At 50.2% G+C, this 17,253-nt stretch overlaps 1 protein-coding gene across 1 annotated transcript in view; it reads left to right on the forward strand.

The window, feature by feature from the left end:
* Positions 1-16,039: 16,039 nt before the first annotated feature.
* The window catches only part of tcf20 (transcription factor 20), a 34,116-nt gene continuing 32,902 nt past the window's right edge, over positions 16,040-17,253 (forward strand). The window contains 1 exon segment of the mRNA XM_070861554.1: positions 16,040-16,235. The gene's annotated coding sequence lies outside the window, so the exon portion shown is untranslated.

Raw genomic sequence — 17,253 nt, forward strand, 5'->3', positions numbered from 1 at the left:
GTCCACCTGAGGGGGCAGACGGGGCCTCGGTTTAACGTATCGATCTGAAAGGCAGCGCTCCCTCAGCACTGCACTGGGAGTGTCAGCCCAGATTTTTATTTTTGTGCTCAGTACTCCACAACCTTCTGACTCAGAGGCACGAGTGCTGCCCACTGAGCCAGAACAGTCTCGCTGAAACATGCTCCCAAACAGGACCAGAGTGCCACCTGAACTCAGCTGCCCCTCAAATCCTGCCCACTGTCTTCCTGCAGATACACAGCCATCATCGGCAGTCCCTCGGAATCGAGGAAGACTTGCTTCCACTCTTAGAATGAGTCCTTACATGGCGGAACAGTCCAATACAAGAACCACAGTCCCTGTCACAGGTGGGACAGATAGTCGTTGAGGGAAGGGGTGGGTGAGTCTGGTTTGCCGCACGCTCCTTCCGCTTGATTTCTGCATGCTCTCGGCAATGAGACTCGAGGTGCTCAGCGCCCTCCCGGATACACTTCCTCCACTCCGGGCGGACTGGTCTTTGGCCAGGGACTCCCAGGTGTCAGTGGGGATGTTGCATTTTATCAGGGAGGCTTTGAGGGTGTCCTTGTAACGTTCCCTCTGCCCACCTTTGGCCCGTTTGCTGTGAAGGAGTTCCGAGTAGAGCGCTTGCTTTGGGAGTCTCGTGTCAGGCATGCGAACGATGTGGCCCGCCCAGCGGAGCTGATCGAGTGTGGTCAGTGCTTCCATGCTGGGGATGTTGGCCTGGACGAGAACGTGGATGAAGGTTGGTCAGGCGGGTTGCAGGAAGAATGGGCAGTGCTGGAGTTTTGGGGCTTTGTAGCAAGGACTGGGATAAACCCAGACACGGTGGGGGGGCAATGGGAAATTCTCTGCTGGATTTCAAACTGAAGGGTCACTGCTGGTTCGCTGCTCCACCCTTCCAGAGAGAAAGCCTTTGGGGCCGAAACAGCCCCCTCCCCAAACGGGACGCACTTCGTTGTTTGTTACCGACGAGGTTCAGCCCTTTGTATTTTTGCGGTGTTGCGGTCGGGTGTGGGGCGGACGTGCCGTGACAGCGGGTTGGCCGCTGCCCCGAGTCATCAATGATGTCATCGCGCTGACGCGGTGCACCGTCCCTCGGCTTCAGTTAAAGGGGAGGGCCGCTGCGAGCTCTGCAGCCACTCTAGTGACACCCACCCAGCCATCGGGGAGGGGGTTTGGGCCGGGCCAGCGGGCCGGTACCGAAGAGGGGGGTCCCGGGCTGCCCATTGGCGGCCCCGCCCAACCCGTGGCTGCCATTGTTGGGCCGACTGACAATTCGGAAAAAATGGCGGCCACAGCAGGACTCCCTGCCCGGCCGCCGGAAGCTTCTCGCCGGGGAAAGCTGTCGGGGGCACCGAGTGGCGGCTGATGTGCTCCCGTGGGGCAGTTTCCGTCGCGTGCCCGACGGAATGGGACGATGCCTTGGGCGGACCCCTACACGCTCCAAAAATAATGGAGGCCAATTTTCAAAATGGCGCCCCCTCCGTGCCGACCGAGCGGTGAGTCCTTTCCGACCCGTGATCGCCTCATTGAAGTCACGGCTCTTATAGAAGGGGCAATTTGGGCCCCCCTCGCATTTTCCAGCACCGAAGGATGAGCCGAATGGCTCCCTGCCTGTGCTGGAGCAATCCCAAAAATAATCCCACTGCCCCGCTCTCTCCCCGCCCCTTCCTCTGCTCCAATTGCCCCTTGAAGGAGAGCAATGGTCGCTGTCTCTGCTTCACTGCATCAAAAATCATCTAATCGGATAGTGGAGTCTATTCTCTTCCCAATTGGTGCAGAGAGGCTGGTCGGCCCAGGATGGACGTGTTGGTCGGCCAATGGCGGCACGGCCAGGGGCAAGGAATTCGTCCAACCAGAGTTGGCAACTCGACTCCTGGCCATTCCTGTCCCAGTATCTGAAGTATCTCTTCATCCAGTGCAATGGAAAGCCAGCTGAGGAGGGAATGGGGATGGAGGAGAGCTAACTCCGAAGATGGACAAGGCCCAGGCCCAGCCAAAGGCAGCCTGTTCGCCTAGGCCTCGGCCCATGCAGATACAGCAATAATGGAAGTGTTCTTTCTGGCTAAGCCCTGGGTGAACATCCCATTAAGCCCGAGGTCCTATCCTGGCCCACTTCCGGACACCTTCCTGTTCCCTGTGAGTGACCGTGAAACCAGAAATGAGCAGGATGGGGAGTTTGGGTGCAGGAAGCCACAGATTAACACGTGAGGCTCTTGTACAAAATGCTGCAGCTGCTGGAAATCTGAAATTAAAAACACAAAATGCTGGAAACGCTCAGCAGGTCAGGCAGCATCTGTGGAGAGAGAAACCGAGATAACATTCGGGTCGATGGCCCTTCGTCACAACTGGCTCTTTCACATGAGGCGCGCGCTCTCTCCTTTTTTGAAAGCACCCCATGCTCGGGATGTGGGCATCACTGGCGAGGCCAGCATTTCATGCCCACCCCCGGTTAGCCCGAAGTTTGATGCAGTTGCATCTCTTGCTCAGTCACTTCAGAGATCAGTTAATATTCAACCACGTTGGTCTGGGACTGGAGTCACACATAGGCCAAGACTGGGTAAGGATATCAGTGGACCAGTTAGAACATAAGAACATAAGAATTGGGAACAGGAGTAGGCCATCTAGCCCCTCGAGCCTGCTCCGCCATTCAATAAGATCATGGCTGATCTGGCCGTGGACTCAGCTCCACTTACCCGCCCGCTCCCTGTAACCCTTCATTCCCTTATTGGTTAAAAATCTATCCATCTGTGACTTGAATACATTCAATGAGCTAGCCTCAAATGCTTCCTTGGGCAGAGAATTCCACAGATTCACAACCCTCTGGGAGAAGAAATTCCTTCTCAACTCGGTTTTAAATTGGCTCCCCTGTATTTTGAGGCTGTGCCCCCTAGTTCTAGTCTCCCCGACCAGTGGAAACTACCTCTCTGCCTCTATCTTGTCTATCCCTTTCATGATTTTAAATGTCTCTATAAGATCAACCCTCATCCTTCTGAACTCCAAGGAGTAAAGACCCAGTCTACTCAATCTATCATCATAAGGTAACCCCCTCATCTCCGGAATCAGCCGAGTGAATCGTCTCTGTATCCCCTCCAAAGCCAGTATATCCTTCCTTGAGTAAGGTGACCAAAACTGCACGCAGTACTCCAGGTGCGGCCTTACCAATACCCTATACAGTTGCAGCAGGACCTCCCTGCTTTTGTACTCCATCCCTCTCGCAATGAAGGCCAACATTCCATTTGCCTTCCTGATTACCTGCTGCACCTGCAAAATAACTTTTTGGGATTCATGCACAAGGACCCCCAGGTCCCTCTGCACCTCAGCATGTTGTAATTTCTCCCCATTCAAATAATAATCCCTTTTACTGTGTTTTTTCCAAGGTGGATGACCTCACACTTTCCGACATTGTATTCCATCTGCCAAACCTTCGCCCATTCGCTTAACCTATCCAAATCTCTTTGCAGCCTCTCTCTGTCCTCTACACAACCCGCTTTCCCACTAATCTTGGTGTCATCTGCAAATTTTGTTACACTACACTCTGTCCCCTCTTCCAGGTCATCTATGTATATTGTAAATAGTTGTGGTCCCAGCACCGATCCCTGTGGCACACCACTAACCACCGATTTCCAACCCAAAAAGGACCCATTTATCCCGACTCTCTGCTTTCTGTTCGCCAGTCAATTCTCTATCCATGCTAATACATTTCCTCTGACTCCGCGTACCTCTATCTTTTGTGTGGCACCTTATCGAATGCCTTTTGGAAATCTAAATACACCACATCCATCGGTACACCTCTATCCACCATGCTCGTTATATCCTTAAAGAATTCCAGTAAATTAGTTAAACATGATTTCCCTTTCATGAATCCATGCTGCGTCTGCTTGATTGCACTATTCCTATCTAGATGTCCCGCTATTTCTTCCTTAATAGTTTCAAGCATTTTCCCCACTACAGATGTTAAACTAACCGGCCTTTAGTTACCTGCCTTTTGTCTGCCCCCTTTTTTAAACAGAGGTGTTACATTAGCTGCTTTCCAATCCGCTGGTACCTCCCCAGAGTCCAGAGAATTTTGGTAGATTATAACGAATGCATCTGCTATAACTTCCGCCATCTCTTTTAATACCCTGGGATGCATTTCATCAGGACCAGGGGACTTGTCTACCTTGAGTCCCATTAGCCTGTCCAGTACTACCCCCCCTAGTGATAGTGATTGTCTCAAGGTACTCCCTTCCCACATTCCTGTGACCAGCAATTTTTGGCATGGTTTTTGTGTCTTCCACTGTGAAGACGGAAGCAAAATAATTGTTTAAGGTCTCGGCCATTTCCACATTTCCCATTATTAAATCCCCTTTCTCATCTTCTAAGGGACCAACATTTACTTTCGTCACACTTTTCCGTTTTATATATCTGTAAAAGCTTTTACAGTTGGGTCTTCATGGTCCCTTTTACTGATTTATTTCGAGAATTAAAAAAAAAAGAAAAAAAATTATTCAAAATCCTGCCGTAGAGGGATTTGAACTAATGTTCTTGGAATCTCTAGTCTGGGCTCTGGACAACTGTGGCCCAGTGTGTAGCGCACACTCCTCTGAGTCCGAAGGTTGTGGGTTCAAGTCCCACTCTAGAGACTTGAACACAATAATCTAGGGTGACACTCCCAGTGCAGTGCTGAGGGAGCGCTGCACTGAGGGAGGGGCAGTGCTGAGGGAGCACCGCACTGAGGGAGGGGCCGCCTTTCGGATGAGACATTACACCGAGGCCCCGTCTGCTCTCCTCTCAGTTGGTCGTAAAGGATCCCACGGCACTATTTTGAAGAGCAGGGGAGTTCTCCCAAGTGTCCTGGCCAACAATTATCCCTCAACCAACACCTTTTAAAAGAAAAACAGATTATCTGGGCCATTATCACATTGCTGTTTGTGGGAGCTTGCTGTGCGCCAATTGGCTGTTGTTTCCCACATTACAACAGTTATTACACTCTCCAAAAAATTACTTAATTAGCTGTAAAGTGTTTTCGGTTGTGCTGAGGTTAAGAAATGCAGAGGCCTAGACTAGAAAAAGACTTGCATTATTCGTCCAGTAACATAACTACTACACCACCATCCCCTTCTGCAGTTATAAAGCCAAAGGTCCGTGTGTAGGTTTTGACTGAGTTAGACGTGGCTGAGTCCAAGGAGGAGAAGCCAGTGCGTCCGTGCTCTCGGCCCGGCTTTGATCTCGCGCACAATCCTGTGAACAGTCTGGTCGCCACAGTATAAAAAGGATATAGAGGCACTGAGAAGGTGCAGAACAGATTTGCAAGGATGATTCCCGAGCTGAGAGATTATTCCCATCGGGAAAGATTGAACAGGCTCGGACTCTTTTCTCTCAAAGAAAGAAGATTTGCATTTATATAGCGCCTTTCACGACCACCAGATGTCCCCAAGCGATTTACAGCCAAAATACTTTTGGAGTGTAGTCACTGTTGTAATGTGGGAAACGCTGCAGCCAATTTGCGCACAGCAAGCTCCCACAGGCAGCAGTGTGATGAGGACCAGATAATCTGTTTTTTAGTGATCGAGGGATAAATATTGGCTAAGACACTGGGGAGAACTCCCCTGCTCTTCGAAATAGTGTCATGGGAACTTTTACGAGAGCAGACGGGGCCTCGGTTTAATGTCTCATTCGAAAGACTGATTAGTCTTAAGATTGTGAATGGATTTGATCGAGTAGATGTAGAGGATGTTTCCACTTGTGGGGGGGGGAGACAGGAACCAGGGGCCATAGATACAGATTGAACCTCCCTTTATCCAGAACTCCCTTCTGCTGCATTCCCAGCCCCAAGCCAGCCAGCCCCGATTATCCCCTTGCTCAGGACCTGAACCATCCAATTTAACGTGACCACCCCTCGTCCAGAACAGGCCAGGACCTGAGGGTTCCGGAGAAGGGACGTTGAACTCCTGTATAAGATGGCCATTAATAAATCCTTTGTTTAATCCAAAGGGTGGTATGAATGTGAAACTCGCTACCACAAGGACTAGCTTGAGGCAAATTGCATAGAGCATTGAAGGGGACTCTTGCTGAGCACATGGCAGAGCAAGGAACCGAGTGATGTGTTGGTAGGGTGGGATGAGATGGAGTGGGAGGAGGCTCGTGTGGTGGCGAAGCACTGGGATAGACCAGTGGCCCGGGAACATTAGCCTCCTCTTGGTCCCTTCAGCCCTCGAACCTGTTCCGCCATTCAACTAGATCATGGATGATCTGTATCATGGCTCCATTTGGTTACGCTTTGGTTCTGCAACCTGTAATATCCTTGTACAAAAGCTAAATACTGCTGGAAATCTGAAATAAAAACACAATGCTGGAAACACTCAGCAAGTCGGGCAGCGTCTGTGGAGAGAGAAACTGAGTTGTCTTTTCTGGTCAATGACCCTGCGTCGGAACCTTAATACCCTTGCCTAACAAAATCTATCCATCTCCAGTTTGAAATTTTTTCAACAGCTTTTTGGGGGAGAGTTCAAGGTGAGTCCACACCTGGAGTATTGTGCACAGTTTTGGTCTCCTTACCAAAGGAAGGATATACTTGCCATAGAGGGAGTGCAACGAAGGTTCAGCAGACTGATTCCTGGGATGGGGGGATTGTCCTATGAGGAGAGATTATAAGGCCATCTAGCCCCTCGAGCCTGCTCCGCCATTCAATAAGATCATGGCTGATCTGGTCGTGGACTCGGCTCCAGTTACCTGCCCTCTCCCCATAACCCTTAATTCCCTTATTGGTTTAAAATCTACCTATCTTTGACTTGAAAATATTCAATGAGCTAGTCTCAACTGCTTCCTTGGGCAGAGAATTCCACAGATTCACAACCCTCTGGGAGAAGAAATTCTTTCTCAGCTCGGTTTTAAATTGGCTCCTCCGTATTTTGAGGCTGTGCCATCTAGTTCTAGTCTCCCCTACCAATGGAAACAACCTCTCTGCCTCTATCTTGTCTATCCCTTTCATGATTTTAAATGTTTCTATAAGATCACCCCTCATCCTTCTGAACTCCAAGGAGTAAAGACCCAGTCTACTCAATCTATCATCATAAGGTAACCCCCTCATTTCTGGAATCAGCCTAGTGAATCGTCTCTGTACCCCTTCCAAAGCTAGTATATCCTTCCTTAAGTAAGGTGACCAAAACTCCACGCAGTACTCCAGGTGCGGCCTTACCAATACCTTATACAGTTGCAGCAGGACCGCCCTGCTTTTGTACTCTGTCCCTCTTACAATGAAGGCCAACATTCCATTTGCCTTCCTGATTACCTGCAAACTAACCTTTTGGGATTCATGCACAAGGACCCCCAGGTCCCTCTGCACCTCAGCATGTTGTAATTTCTCCCCATTCAAATAATATTCCCTTACTGTTTTTTCCCCAAGGTGGATGACCTCACACTTTTCAACATTGTATTCCATCTGCCAAACCTTAGCCCATTCGCTTAACCTATCCAAATCTCCTTGCAGCCTCTGAGTCCTCGACACAACCCGCTTTCCCACTAATCTTAGTCAACTGCAAATTTTGTTGCACTACACTCTGTCCCCTCTTCTAGGTCATCTATGTATATTGTAAACAGTTGTGGTCCCAGCACTGATCCCTGTGGCGTGGCACACCACTAACCACTGATTTCCAACCGGAAAAGGACCCATTTATCCCGACTCTCTGCTTTCTGTTCGCCAGCCAATTCTCTATCCATGCTAATACATTTCCTTTGACTCCGCGTACCTTTATCTTCTGCAGTAACCTTTTGTGTGGCACCTTATTGAATGCCTTTTGGAAATCTAAATCTACCACATCCATCGGTACACCTCTATCCGCCATGCTCGTTATATCCTCAAAGAATTCCAGTAAGTTAGTTAAACATGATTTCCCTTTCATGAATCCATGCTGCGTCTGCTTGATTGCACTATTCCTATCTAGATGTCCCGCTATTTCTTCCTTAATAGTTTCAAGCATTTTCCCCACTACAGATGTTCAACTAACCGGCCTATAGTTACCTGCCTTTTGCCTGCCCCCTTTTTTAAACAGAGGCGTTACATTAGCTGCTTTCCAATCCGCTGGTACCTCCCCAGAGTCCAGAGAATTTTGGTAGATTATAACGAATGCATCTGCTATAACTTCCGCCATCTCTTTTAATACCCTGGGATGCATTTCATCAGGACCAGGGGACTTGTCTACCTTGAGTCCCATTAGCCTGTCCAGCACTACCCCCCTAGTGATAGTGATTGTCTCAAGGTTCTCCCTTCCCACATTCCTGTGGCCTGCAAATTTTGGCATGGTTTATGTGTCTTCCACTGTGAAGACGGAAGCAAAATAATTGTTTAAGGTCTCAGCCATTTCCACATTTCCCATTATTAAATCCCCCTTTTCATCTTCTAAGGGACCAACATTTACTTTAGTCACTCTTTTCCGTTTTATATATCTGTAAAAGCTTTTACTATCTGTTTTTTTGTTTTGCGCAAGTTTACCTTCGTAATCTATATTCCCATTCTTTATTGCTTTTTTAGTCATTCTTTGCTGTTGCTTAAAATTTTCCCAATCCTCTAGTTTCCCATTAATCTTGGCCACCTTGTACGCATTGGTCTTTGATTTGATACTTTCCTTTATTTCCTTGGTTATCCACGGCTGGTTATCCCTTCTCTTGCCACCCTTCTTTTTCACTGGAATATATTTTTGTTGCGCACTATGAAAGAGCTCCTTAAAAGTCCTCCACTGTTCCTCAATTGTGCCACTGTTTAGTCCTTGTTTCCAGTCTACTTTAGCCAACTCTGCCCTCATCCCACTGTAGCCCCCTTTGTTTAAGCATAGTACTCTCGTTTCTGACACAACTTCCTCATCCTCAATCTGTTTTACAAATTCAACCATATTGTGATCACTCATTCCGAGAGGATCTTTTACGAGGAGATCGTTTATTTTTCCTGTCTCATTACACAGGACCAGATCTAAGATGGCTTGCTCCCTTGTAGGTTCTGTTACATACTGTTCTAAGCAACAATCCCGTATGCATTCTATGAATTCCTCCTCCAGGCTACCCTGTGCGATTTGATTTGACCAATCGATATGTAGGTTAAAATCCCCCATGACGACTGCCGTTCCTTTTTCACAGGCCTCCATTATTCCCTTGATTATTGCCCGCCCCACCGTGAAGTTATTATTTGGGGGCCTATAAACTACGCCGACCAGTGACTTTTTCCCCTTACTATCTCTAATCTCCACCCACAATGATTCAACATTTTGTTCATTGGAGCCAATATCATCCCTCACAACTACCCTGATATCATCCTTTATTAACAGAGCTACCCCACCTCCTTTCCCTTCTTGCCTATCTTTCTGAATCGTCGGATACCCCTGTATGTTTAATTCCCAGTCTTGGCCACCTTGCAACCATGTTTCTGTAATGGCCACTTGTAATACCCATTTGTAATGATTTGTGCCGTCAACTCATTTACTTTATTTCGAATGCTGCGTGCATTTAGGTAGAGTGTTTTCATCCTAGTTTTTAAACCATGATTTTTAGTTTTGACCCCTCCTGCAGCCCTTTTATATTCAGTGGCCCTTTTTGTTTCTTGCCTTTGGTTTCTCTGCCCTCCACTTACTCATCTCTTTTTTCTGTCTTTTGTTTTTGTCTCCTTTTTTGTTTCCCTCTGTCTCCCTGTATTGGTTCCCATCCCCCTGCCATATTAGTTTAACTCCTCACCAACAGCACTAGCAAACACTCCCCCTAGGACATTGGTTCCGGTCCTGCCCAAGTGCAGACCGTCCAGTTTGTACTGGTCCCACCTCCCCCAGAACCTGTTCCAATGCCCCACTAATTTGAATCCCTCCCTGCTGCACCACTGCTCAAGCCACGTATTCATCTGAGCTATCCTGCGATTCCTACTCTGACTAGCACGTGGCACTGGTAGCAATCCCGAGATTACTACTTTTGAGGTCCTACTTTTTAATTTAGCTCCTTAAATTCGTCTCGTAGGACCTCATCCCTTTTTTTTACCTATGTTGTTGGTACCAATGTGCACCACGATTGAGTAGACTCAACCTATATTCTCGAGGGTTAGAAGAATGAGAGGTGATCTCATTGAAACATACAAACTTCTTACAGGGTAGATGCAGGGAGGATGTGTCCCCTGGGCTGGAGAGTCTAGAACCAGGGGTCACAGTCTCAGGATAAGGGGTCGGCCATTTAGGACTGAGACAAGGAGAAACCTCTTCACTCAGAGGGTGGTGAATCTCTGGAATTCTTTCCCCCAGAGGGCTGTCAAGGTTCAGTCGTTGAGTACATTCAAGACGGAGATTGATAGATTTTTGGATATTCAGGGATATGGGGATAGTGTGGGAATGTGGAGTTGAGGTAGAAGATCAGCCATGATTTTATTGAATGGTGGAGCAGGCTCGAGGGGCCAAATGGCCGACTCCTGCTCCTATTTCTTGTGTTCTTATTTCCACTCCCCTTTTGTGTGAAGAAGTGCTTCTTGACATCATCATCCTGTGTGGCCTGGCTCTGATTGTGAGGTGATGCCCCCAGCAGAGGAAACTGTTTCTCGCTCTGTACCCTTTCCAATTGCTTTCCAATTCCATCTTAAACACCTCAATTAGATCATCCCTTAATCTTCTATACTCGCGGGGACACAAGCCCAGTCTATACAACCTGTCCTCATAAGTGAACCCTTTGATCACGGGTATCATTGCGGTTAGTCTGCGCTGCTCCCCTCCAAACCCAATATATCCCTCCTGAGGGGCGGGGCCCAGAACTGGACCCAGGTACTCCAGCTGGGTTCTGGCCAGAGAGCTGTACAGCTGTAACATAACTTCCACCCTTTTCTAGTCCGACTCCCTTGAGATAATGGCAACATTCCTTTAAGCCTTTTTAAATATTTTTTTTTTGTCACCTGTGCATTAGGTTTTTGTGATTTCTGTACATGAACCCCTAAACCTCTCTGCCCCTCCACAGTTCCTAGCTTCTCGACTATTTCTGTGCTGTGAATTTGAAGTAATCCTCCGAGATCTGTGCGCTCCTCCAGTTCTGGCCTCTAGCACGTGGCCGATTTTAATCGCTCCCCTATTGGCGGCCATGCCTTCAGCTTTTGGTCCCCTGCCCTAACCTCTCCGCGTGTGGCTCTGTGACAAACGTCGTTTGTTGCGCCCTCCTGTGACGTGCCTCGGGGTGTGTGTGTTTGCCAGGTGAACGGCGCCGTTTAAATGCCTGTTGTTGTTGGGCTCTGCTCTGCCTTTGGATCTTGTCCCGCTCGACCCGTTCACCGTTTGTCGTCTCCGCAGCTGCAGAGTGTTTCCAGATGTGCCGGGGAGCGCTCCTAGGACGAGGCGCGAGGGCTTGTCGACCAGCCGGTGACGTTGCGGTCTGTCGGAGACCCAGGCGCAGCGCGATGGGCATCTCCGGGCGAGCGTGAAGATCTGAGAGCGAGGGACGCGGTTGGATGGTGAGTGAGCGCCCAATCCCCGAAAGGACCCGGCTGAATGTGCGCGGCATGTAATTGGTTCCACGGGCCTTGATGGACAAGCGCGCACAAGGCCCAGGCTAGCCTCGGCCTTGGACCCCAATGTCTGGTTCCTCAGTTTGTGGGCAGAGATAAACCAGTTCACCAATTTCTCAGCACATTAACGAGAACCTTTTTTTTTGAGAGACTTCCTGTGAGAGGTTACTGCACAAGATAAAAGTTCATGGGGTTGGGGGTAATATATTGGCATGGATAAAGGATTGGCTAACTAACAGAAAACAGAGAGTCGGGATAAATGGTTCATTCTCGGGTTGGCAACCGGTAACTAGTGGGGTGCCGCAGGGATCAGTGCTGGGACCCCAACTATTTACAATCTATATTAACGACTTGGAAGAAAGGACCGAATGCAACGTAACCAAGTTTGCTGATGATACAAAGATGGGAGAAAAAGCAATGTGTGAGGAGGAAACAAGAAATCTGCAAAAGGAGAGACAGGCTAAGTGAGTGGGCAAAAATTTGGCAGATGGAGTATAATGTTGGAAAGTGTGAGGTCATGCACTTTGGCAAAAAAAAAATCAAAGAGCAAGTTATTATCTAAATGGAGAAAGATTGCAAAGTGCTGCAATACAGTGGGACTTGGGAGTATTTGTGCATGAAACACAAAATGATAGTATGCAGGTACAGCAAGTGATCAGGAAGACCAATGGAATCTTGGCCTTTATTGCTAAGGGGATGGAGTATAAAAGCAGGGAAGTCTTGCTGCAGTTATACAGGGTATTGGTGAGGCCACACCTGGAATACTCCGTGCAGTTTTGGTTTCCATATTTACAAAAGGTATACTTGCTTTGGAGGCAGTTCAGAGAAGGTTCAGTGGGTTGATTCCAGAGATGAGGGGATTGACTTATGAGGAGGTTGGGCATCTACTCATTGGTGTTCAGAAGAATGAGAGGTGATCTTATTGAAACGTATAAGATTATGAGGGAGCTTGACGAGGTGGATGCAGAGAGGATGTTTCCTCTGATGGGGGAGACTAGAACTAGAGGGAATAATCTTAAAATATGGGGTCGCCCATTTAAAACTGAGATGAGGAGAAATTTCTTCTGATGGTTGTGAATCTGTGGAATTCGCTGCCTCAGAGAGCTGTGGAAGCTGGGACATTGAATACATTTAAGACAGAAATAGACAGTTTCTTAATGGGGAGCGGGTGGGAAAATGGACCTTAGTCCATGATCAGATCAGCCACGATCTTATTGAATAGCGGAGCAGGCTCGTGGAGCCATATGGCCATCTCCTGCTCCTATTTATGTTCTTATGAGACTTCCTGCGAGAGACAGGTGTTGGAGCAAAGGGCAGCATTCGGAGAGACCGGGCTATTGTGGGCTGCCATTCCACTGCCCCCGGGTTAATCGCTGCAGATCTGTCCTCGTTGACCAGACCGCAACTGTGACCCCAAATCTGAAACCGAGCAAGCTGGAAACACTCCGTTACGGGGAGAGACACCGGAGAAGCTGGGGTTGTTCTCCTTAAATCAGAGAAGGTTAAGGGGAGATTTAATAGTTGTTCAAAATCATGAAGGGTTTGGAGAAGAGTAAATGAGAAGAAAGTGTTTCAAGTGAAAGGAGAGGACACCGATTTAAGATAATTGGCCAGAGATGCGATGAGGAGAAATGTGTTTACGCAGCGAGTTGTTCTGATCTGGAACACACTGCCTGAAAGGGCGGTGGAAGCAGATTCAATCGTAACTTTTTCAAAAGGGAATAGGATAAATACTTCGAAGGGGTGAAATTTTCAGAGCTGTGGGGAAAGAGCAGGAGAGAGGGACTAATTGGATCACGCTTTCAAAGAGCCGACACAGGCACGATGGGCCGAATGGCGGCCTCCTGTGCTGTATCATTCCATGAGATTTGAGGTAAAATTCTTGTGGACAATGTCTCTTGTACCAGAAAGGGCCAATATTGGGAGATACCTTGTCACAGTCCGTCTCGGGAGGGACTGCAGGAGATCAGAACTCCCAGCCCCCGACCAATTCCGAGGTGAATTTATTTTTACTAAACATTCTCACGAAAGAAAACTGGTTACAGGGGATGGGAAGGAGCCACTGGCCGAGCAGAGTCCAAGTTCAATAACAAAACTGCTGTCCGCTCTGGGTCAATGGCTGAGGATTGGGAGAGGCCCAGCGTTAAACAGTGGGCACTGGGTTGGGTGACTGACTGATTTCCCCCCAAAAAGCTGTTTGGTCAATTGAAAATTTCAAAAATGAGTATGTGTTATGGAACCAAGGCAGGTAAATGGAGTTGAGATCCAGATCAGTTGAGATCCAGATCAGCCGTGATCTGCAATGTAATATCTCCAAGTTTGCAGATGACACTAAGTTGGGTGGCAGTGTGAGCTGTGAGAAGGATGCTAAGGGGCTGCAGGGTGACTTGGACAGGTTAGGTGAGTGGGCAAATGCATGGCAGATGCAGTATAATGTAGATAAATGTGAGGTTACCCACTTTGGGGGCAAAAACAGGAAGGCAGAATATTATCTGAATGGTGGCAGATTAGGAAAAGGGGAGGTGCAACGAGACCTGGGTGTCATGGTACATCAGTCATTGAAAGTTGACATGCAGGTACAGCAGGTAGTGAAGGCAGCAAATGGCATGTTGGCCTTCATTGCTAGAGGATTTGAGTATAGGAGCAGGGAGGTCTTACTACAGTTGTACAGGGCCTTGGTGAGGCCACACCTTGAATATTATGTACAGTTTTGGTCTCTTAATCTGAGGAAGGACATTCTTGCTATTGAGGGAGTGCAGCGAAGGTTTTACCAGACTGATCCCTGGGATAGCAGGACTGACTTATGAAGAAAGACTGGATCAACTAGGCTTTTATTCACTGGAGTTTTAAAGAATGAGAGAGGATCTCATAGAAACTTATAAAATTCTGAAGAGATTGGATAGGTTAGATGCAGGAAGAATGTTCCCGATGTTTGGGAAGTCCAGAACCAGGGGTACCAGTCTAAGGATAAGGGGTAAGCCACTTGGGACTGAGATGAGGAGAAACTTCTTCACTCAGAGAATTGTGAACCTGTGGAATTCTCTATCAAAGTTGTTGAGGCCAGTTCATTAGATATATTCAAAAGGGAGTAAGATGTGGCCCTTGCGGCTGAAGGGATCAAGGGGTATGGAGAGAAGACAGGAATGGGGTACTGAGGCAATGATCAGCCATGATATTGAATGGTGGTGCAGGCTCGAATGGCCGACTCCTGCACCTACTTTGTATGTTTCTATGCTTGGTAGATCAGGCTCGAGGGGCTGAATGCTGGCCTCCTATTCCTATGAGGACAGGTGACCAAAATCTTGGTCAGTAGTAGGTTTTAAAAGAGGAGAGGTTTCGAGAGGGAATTCCAGAGCTTAGGGCCCAGGCCGCCAATGGTGGAACGATTTAAAATTGGAGATGCTCAAGAGGCCATAATTAGAGGAGCGCAGAGATCTCTGGGGGGGGGCGGGGGGGGGGGCGGGGAAATTAGAAATGGTGGTGGGGGGGGGCTGGAGGAGATTGGAGATAGGGAGGGGGTGAGGCCAAGGTGGGATTTGCAAACCAGGATGAGAATTGTAAAATCGAGGCATTGCTAGACTGGGAGTCAATGTAGGGCAGTGAGCACAGGGGGTGATGGATGTGAGTGGGACTTTGTGTGAGCAAGGACATGGAGTGTAGAGAACAAGCTGAGTGAAATATCGGCTGGGTGGCAGTTTCAACCAATCAACAGGAAATGCCCCAAGTGTGAGAATAAGAATGAGCGGATGGGGGTTGGGAGAAGGGAGAGTGAGTGTATGTGGGTTGCTGGGTGGGGGGGAGGGAGGGGTGTGGGGAGGGTCTGTGGAGGAAGCGGGGGGGGGGATGTGTGTGGGGAGGGTCCAGGGGAGGGTCTGTTGGGGTGTGGGTCTGTGGGGAGGGGGGGTGTGGGGGGAGGGGGGTGGGTGTGTGGGTCTGTGGGGGGAGGGTGGGTGTGTGGGTCTGTGGGGGGGGGTGTGTGGGTCTGTGGGGGGAGGGGGGGTGTGTGGGTCTGTGGGGGGAGGGGGAGGGGGGGGTGTGTGGGTCTGTGTGGAGGGGGGGGTGTGGGTCTGTGTGGAGGGGGGGGTGTGGGTCTGTGTGGAGGGGGGGGTGTGGGTCTGTGTGGAGGGGGGGGTGTGGGTCTGTGTGGAGGGGGGGGTGTGGGTCTGTGGGGAGGGTGGGGTGGGTCTGTGGGGGGAGGGGGAGGGGGGGTGTGTGGGGGGAGGGGGGGTGTGGGTCTGTGGGGGGAGGGGGAGGGGGGGGTGTGGGTCTGTGGGGAGGGGGGGTGTGGGTCTGTGGGGAGGGGGGGGTGTGGGTCTGTGGGGAGGGGGGGGTGTGGGTCTGTGGGGAGGGGGGGGTGTGGGTCTGTGGGGAGGGTGGGGTGTGGGTCTGTGTGGGGAGGGGGGGGGTGGGTCTGTGAGGAGGGCGGGGGGGGGGGGCGGCGGCGGCGGTGTGTAAGCTGCACCGTGGGCTCCGGCCTCGGTCTGTTTGCAGCCTGGTACAATGAGCCGAGCCGGGCCCGAGCCTGGGATTGGCCGGGGTCCCCCGGAGAACCATTCCCAGCCCCCGCTCTCCGCGCCTTCCCATTGGCTGCCTGGAGTCAGCTGACCGGGTGATTTCCGCTGTAAATCCTGTCGGCACGGTGAGCAGGATCAGCAGCGAGGAGCCGAGCCCGCGGCGGCCCGCCCGGCCCGGCCCACAGCACAGCCCAGGGCCCAGGGCAGAGGTAACACCGAGCGGGCCCGGCCAGGGCCGCCCCTCCCCCACACACAGGCCTGGGGGGATGGGCTCTTCCAGCCTGATTCACACGGCTCCTGGTCACAGGAAACCCTGCTGTGACCCAGAGCCGTCAACCCAGCGCCGAGCTCCTCCCCTGCCTCGTTCCCTCGCTCCTTCCCTCTCGCGCGCTCTCCCCTTCCCTCTCTGTGTGTGTGTGTCTCTTTCTTCTCTCTGTCTCTCCTTCTCTCTCTCCTCTCTTGCCCTCGCTCTCCTTTCTCTTCCCCCGGTCACTGGGGTACAGTACTGGTGCGTACAGGTCTGTCACTGTATAACTGGGGTGCAGTACTGGTGGGTACAGGTCTGTCACTGTATAACTGGGGTGCAGTACTGGTGGGTACAGGTCTAACACTGGGGTATAGTACTGGTGGGTACAGGTCTGTCACGAACACGGGTATAGTACTGGTGGGTACAGGTCTGTCACGAACACTGGGGTACAGTACTGGTGGGTACAGGTCTGTCACTATAACACGGGTACAGTACTGGTACAGGTCTGTCACTGTATAACACTGATGATGGGAGGGAGTGCTGAGCGGGTGTATTGTGCGGGGGTGATGGTATTGACCTCGGCAGTGTGGTCACATTCACCGATGCCATTCCCGCGCTGTGCCCACAGACCCTGAGCCCGGCTCTCGGCCACAGCCAACCTGTGGGTCTCCCTGGCGTGCCCGTCTAACGGTGCCCCTTGCGCGGGCAGTAAGTGAGCCACCCTTGGGATCGTGGCTGGGACTGTGCACTGATCCTGCGCGGTATAAAAGGCGTTGTCCGCGAGTCCATGCTCCAAACTGGGCCGTCTGTACACGGACTTCAGCCCACATGAATTGTTCTCGGAGAATTCTTCTGCGGCGGGTGTTTATGTGATTGCGATGGTTTACGCCGCTTTGAGGGAAGGGACCTCACTATTCCCTTCCTGTTCCCCCTCTCGGGGATTCAGTAATGAGACCGTGCCTCAAGCAAGGGCCTGTTGA

Source organism: Pristiophorus japonicus, chromosome 19 (assembly GCF_044704955.1).
Source record: "Pristiophorus japonicus isolate sPriJap1 chromosome 19, sPriJap1.hap1, whole genome shotgun sequence".
NCBI lineage: Eukaryota > Metazoa > Chordata > Chondrichthyes > Pristiophoridae > Pristiophorus > Pristiophorus japonicus.